Source organism: Sinocyclocheilus rhinocerous, unplaced genomic scaffold (assembly GCF_001515625.1).
Source record: "Sinocyclocheilus rhinocerous isolate Xijiao unplaced genomic scaffold, SAMN03320098_v1.1 scaffold2319, whole genome shotgun sequence".
Taxonomy (NCBI): Eukaryota; Metazoa; Chordata; class Actinopteri; order Cypriniformes; family Cyprinidae; genus Sinocyclocheilus; species Sinocyclocheilus rhinocerous.
Genome location: NW_015658546.1, coordinates 213,459 through 219,706, shown reverse-complemented (window position 1 = coordinate 219,706; position 6,248 = coordinate 213,459). Strand labels below are relative to the sequence as shown.

Genomic DNA, 6,248 nt, shown 5'->3' with positions numbered 1-6,248 from the left:
CTCTCTCACACACACACACACACACACACACACACAAACACACAGTGTTCAATCACTCTGGACAGGAGACATGAAGTGTTGAACGCACCACTGAAACTCATTAGTTGCTCTTATACTTAAGTTAACTAGTGATATTTTACTGTCTGAAATGCCACTGAAGAAAACAAGTGCACAAACCTCCTGCTGCTGTGATTGGTCGATTGGATCGGAGCTTCAGTGCTGAGCTGCAGACGGCAGACGCATGGCAGTGAATGCACAGCGCTCATAGATCACACTCGCTCATAAACACACACACACACACTCTCTCTCTCTCCGTGTGTTTGTTTAACCTTCAGGACGAAGTCCAACAAAAGCAGCACCAGCTCGTCATGTTTCAGTGTCCTGCTGTGAGCTGGTCTCAGATCAGATCACTGTATATCTGAGACGGGCAGGTGCTGGTTTTGGAGGTTTAATGTTCTGACAGATTATTGATTCTCCAAACTGAACTCCTCAATCATCCAGATCAGGGTTTCCCAAACACGGGTTTGTGAAGGAACTGCGGGTCAGTTGTGAGTTGATTAAAAGGTAATAATTAACTGAACTGAATGTAAAAAAAAATGGGGCTGCACAATTCATTGAAAATAAAACTGCAATTTCATATATATATATACTACAAGGGGGGTAGTCATGGAATCCCCGCTGTCATTTGGAGCGGTTAGCCAAGCCCAGGCCCGGTTCTAGAGGGTTCTAGAGCATGGTAAATCCCTTCAAATGAAAGCAAAAGCACCCTCAATTGAAGATCAGCCAAACTGTCCAGTGTGTATTTGCGTTAGCTCTCTGGAGAGCATCAAAAGTTACTCTTTACAACGTGTTTTTGAAGCGTAGAGCAACGTAGCCAATCACAGACATATCGGGTGATTTCTTCAACACAATGGCCAATCAGAAGCGTTTCAGCTGGTCAGAATTCCCTCACCGCTGAAAAGCTCTTAAGTGCAGTTCTGCACACTCGTGAATCATCTCAGAACTAACAGAGTGCAGATGCCGTTTAGAGAGCTTCATGGATTAAGACGGAACTTTGTGAGATCGCGATGAGCTAAGATGAGCGATGCTTGCTAGTGATTATACAGGGAGAGCTCTTTGCGTGCTTTATAGGCTATAATCCATTCAGAATTTGTATGAAACTTTTGTTTTTCAGACACATACATGCTGCAAAGTTTCAGGAATGACATCTGCATGTATTTATGCTGGATTCGCTCTCGAAATGACTGACACAGTGATAATCATAGCAATGGACGGGACAAAAGAGCACCGGCTAAGCCTCCAGTTCTCGGACCAAAAGCGTAACAGCGTAACACATAACAGCCAGTAATTTCATTTCCAGTAACAGACGGTAGAAAGTTCAGGAATGAATTATATGCGATTTATGACTGAATATAGTCCCACTACTGATCTTTTTTTTTCTTCTTCTTCTTCACGTCTTGGCTTTGGTGGCAACAAGTCCAAAACGGACGCATTTCAAGTGACTGGATTTGGCAACTGGAAAAAAGTCGTGGAAAAATTCAGTGAACATCAGAAACACGAGTGGTCCAGCGATCTATCGCCAAGACTAATATATCGGCCGATATTTGGCATTTTTAAATTATCGGCACGGACCGATAATTTGTTCTATTTGGCCGATAAGTGTCCTAAGCTTTTATTTTGACAGCGACAGGACTTTTATTTTGACAGCACTAAGAACTGAAGCACGATTTACATCCTTGATTTCAAACTATATTGCGATATAATCCAGTTTGTTATGTTCATGTCATATTCACAGTGTGTACTATATGTAAAAATCAGAATTCATGAGAAAATATGATTCCCAGTGCGCACAAACTTACCAGATTACTGAGCGCACTGCTGCTTACAGTGCTTACTTCCTTTTTAATTCACATTTTTAACTATTTCTTTCTTTGTGAAATATACTCTAATCGGATTACAGAATCAAGAAACTGGTATTTGTTTATTTTACCGGTTTATTTTTTATCCATTTCAAATAATTTTGTTCATATTGATTCATTTTGCAATACATTTTTCTAATTTAATAAATATGTAAAATCAAAATTTCACTGCGGCAATTGTAATGCATGTTATTTAAATTAAATATTCTAATATTTTATCGGCCATTGCCCAAGATATCGTATCAGTATCGGTGGTCAAAAAATCCATATTGGTTGATCACTAGTACCAATGTTTGTCTTTTGAGTAAATAATGACGGGGTTTTTTTTGGTCCATTAACAGTATTTTAACACGAGTCTGATGATAAACGTGTGGTTTTTGATGACACACTGACACCTGAACCGTCATTCAAACTCACTGAGGCCGTGTTCACAGGTGCGTCTCGTCCTCACCGTCCAGATTCAACATCAACACACACGACAGAAGATAAGCTTGTGTAATTCTCCAAGAACTGTTTATCTGCATGTCAGCAATCGGTTCATTCAGCAGAGGTGAAAGCTCATGAGGTGTCATAGTCCTAAAGGTGTGTTAAACACACGTCCTGACGTTACCTGAGATGTTTTATTGCTGCAGGAACGCTGTGATGAGCAGTTTGATCGCTGTCTCAGGTGACTGCTGGAGTTTACAGTAAATCTGCAGCCTGTCGGTGATAAAGATCTCAGTATTGATCAGAACCTCAGTCACGTCACACTGATGAAAAACAGTCTTCTGTGGAAAAAGGGTCAAGTAGACTCACGAGCAGACAAGCGCTCTATAGTTACTCTGCTGATTAATATCATACACACATAGCACTATCATCTCTAATAGTCTATCTTCTGAAAATATTATGAATTCAAATTTCACAAAACAGCTCATCCTGACAGCTAGAGAATCACCATTAAACTTCAGACAGACGGAGAGAAAAGCACAATCACGTCGTTTCTGCATTGGTTTGTTCTTTCCTTCTGCTTTATAACTGATTTATGTTGTAAAATTAGTTTTACATTTTTCTGAACAATGTATACATTTGTTTTTATAAATAAAATATCTATATTTTTGTGGTGAAATAAAAAAATATACCACTTCTTCAGTGGTGAAGAAGTTTTTCCAGTTCAGAACCAGTACGAAACTAAAACCATTGGTCTCATTTAATGATCTTCACCTCATCCAGCCATAATTACTGTACCGTCTCTATCGTTCACATCTGAACAGAGTTTGACTCTATCAGATCTCCTCACTGCTCCTCCAGTGTTATGGTTCAAATCGTACTTATCTGACCGTCATCAATTCGTAGCAGAGGTATCATATCGATCACAAGTGCAGTATGGAGTGCCTCAAGGCTCAGTACTAGGACCGCTGCTTTTCACGCTTTACATGTTACCCTTGGGAGATACAGTATCATCAGGAAACACGGTGTTAGCTTTCACTGTTATGCTGATGATACTCAGCTCTATATTTCTTCACGGCCCAACAAAACATACCAAAATTACTCTGTTATTGTCTTCTTGCATAATTGACAAACTATTTTCCTGTTTGACACTGTAAAGCTGCTTTGACACAACCAGTATTGAAGAAAGTGCTATACAAAATAAATAAATCTGACTTGACTTGACTCCAGGTCTCCATCACAGATCTCTCATCTGAGCTCTCAATATCAACACCAATATGTGACCCTGCAGCACAAAAGCAGTCATAAAAAAAAAAAATCATTTTTCACGCAGCCAATCAGACCAGATGTTTCAGCCAATCACAGCGAAACTTTAAGACTCAAGTATCATCAAGCTTTTTATAGAAAATGAGTTTCCTTACATTGAAATCTAATCAAAGGCCGTCACAAGGAAAACCAATAACATACGAATACTAAATTTGATTATTACTTTCAACACGACTCCCTATAAAGCACCCGATTCTGTGAAGTACTTTGGTCAGCAATTATATTCTCAAAAGAGCTGGTTAATACAGAATGAAGCCATAAAACACATCTACTAATAAAAACGAGTAGCTGAATAAATCACTGCAACAACACCAGATACGGCTAATATCCTGCGTTTGTCAAACATTTACTGAAATCAGCCCATAAAACACTGATACGGATGTCACACACACACACACACACACACACCACACTCACACACACACACACTCACACACACACAGTGTTTTTATTTCACTGTAAATAAACGGCACAGTTCTGTAGAGCAGAATATATCAGAAGAAACAGCAGCTTACCCCACGTCTGTCTGTCTGTCTGTGTCTCTCTGTGTGTGTGTGTGTGTGTGTGTGAGAGTGTGTGTGTGTGTGTGTGTGTGTGTGTGTGTGTGAGTGTGTGTGTGTGTGTGAGAGTGTGTGTGTGTGTGTGTGTGTAATTCGTAAATGTGCTCTGTCTGTCCCTCACATGAGTCTCATTATGATAATTCACTTCATATTCGTCCTGATCTCCATTCAGAGCTCAGATACTCTCGTCCTTCACACAGAGAATGAACAAAACTAATCTGAATGTCAGCAAATTGAATATAAGTTAATGATTGACACTGATTAAGCTCTCAGAATATCTCAAATCATGCACAATTCTTCCAATATTACTTTTTATTCATTTAGATATTTTGGTCTATTTTGTCTACATTTTTTCAGTCTAGTGGACAGAAAACATCCAAAGAGTTGCTTTTATTGCACTTTCTGTAGATTTCAATCTTTAAAGAGTTTTTTCTCTTACAAACAGCAAACGTTACAGTTTTATTCCTCTCTATTATTATATCTGTTGACAGTATTTTCTGATTTATGATAAAAAGAGAAATCCACAATCTCCTCTGGAAAAACCTTTAACTCTTAATATGAGGACAAAATCAGACCAGAATTATGAATCTGAGAGCAGATTTATGTGCTGGAAATGAATGCATATTTAATGAGAACATGCCTCATTTGCATATTTAAACATAATTCAGAAAACGTGTAACACAAAAGCCTGTGTACTCTATACTTCAGCAGTGCTGAGCTCTTCTTCGCTGGTGTGTAACGGGTGTCGTGGCGCCCTCTGCTGGTCTGTCATGAGATTCACTACTTCCGGTGAAACCTGAAGCTGCAGCGCTGGACAGTTTCATTTTTCAGCCCTGTCCCTAATGAAGGGAATGTAATCGAGTCTTACCTTCAGCAATCCTCACAGCGCCGTCATAATGTTCAGGTTCAGAGCATCTTGAGTCACACTTAGTTTTGAGCACGTAAACATGTTTGCTAGTCAAAGACAGGTGTGTGCTTTAACCAGTTTCGTGTCGCCATACTGTGAGTGCGCTGTTAATTATAATCGATCAATACACATTTATTCCTCAGTCAGAAATTATTCATCCGTGTTTCAGCGCGACCCGCGAATCCCTCGCGCGCTTTTTTCCCGCCCCTTTAGTTCCGCTGCAGGTGAATCCGCGTCACGCTGACGTCACTGAGGCCGCTGTACACCTTGTACTGGAACACTATTATGTCACTAATAATAATAATGATAATAATAATAAAAGTGTTAAAAAATATCTGCCAATGGAGTTAGAAAAAGAAGCTTGTTTTCCCTTTATTTTTCTCAGCACATTGACAAATTTGTTCTTGTTTTAAGCATAAACTCACTTCATTTTGATACACTTTTCAGAAAACAAGACTTGATATATCTTGATTTCAGAACTGTACTGAAAACAAGACAAAATACCGAGACAAACAAAAGTTTTTTTTTTTTTGCATTTACAGGTGAAACTGTTTTTTTGTGAATCGGTTTTAAGACAAACTGGACAGCGTGAAGTGCATAAAAAGTGTTTTATTATCATTATTAATATAATTATGAATCACATCCACCCAATGAGAAACAAAATCAGAGACATCCAATCAACACGTAGTAAATAAACATCATGTGGGGGTTAGAAGAGAGCAAAATACTGTCGCACACACACACTCACGCGCACACACACACTCACACTCTCACACACACACAGGTTTTGCAATTGGTTTCTGATGATTATTGCTCCCTAACGTCCCTCAAGAAGGAAGAGTAGCTCACGGCCAATCAGAGTTCAGGAACACCTTGTGAACTCTGACCCCTGCATCTGGAATGTTACATGACATTCTGGTCACATGTGTGTGTGTGTGTGTGTGTGCGAGTGTGTGAGTGCGAGTGTGTATGTGCGCGTGCGTGTATGTGTGTGTGTGTGTGAGTGCGAGTGTGTATGTGTGTGTGTGTGTGTGTGAGTGTGTGAGTGAGTGTGTGTGTGTGCGTGCGAGTGTGCGTGTGTGCACGTGTGAGTGCGCGTGTGAGTGCGCG

At 39.7% G+C, this 6,248-nt stretch overlaps 1 protein-coding gene across 5 annotated transcripts in view; it reads right to left on the bottom strand.

Annotated features, from left to right (window-relative positions):
* slc2a9l2 (solute carrier family 2 member 9, like 2) overlaps window positions 1–5,413 on the bottom strand; it is a 39,459-nt gene extending 34,046 nt beyond the window's left edge. Inside the window, exons 1-2 of one of the 5 annotated variants that reach the window (XM_016531193.1) lie at window positions 4,187–4,201; window positions 2,530–2,686 (exon numbers count right to left, since the gene is read on the bottom strand). The gene's annotated coding sequence lies outside the window, so the exon portion shown is untranslated. Of the gene's footprint in view, window positions 1–177; window positions 503–2,529; window positions 2,687–4,186; window positions 4,223–5,099 lie in introns of those variants that run through there. The other 4 variants (XM_016531194.1, XM_016531192.1, XM_016531195.1 and 1 more) reach the window with 4 other exon arrangements.
* Window positions 5,414–6,248: the final 835 nt, after the last annotated feature.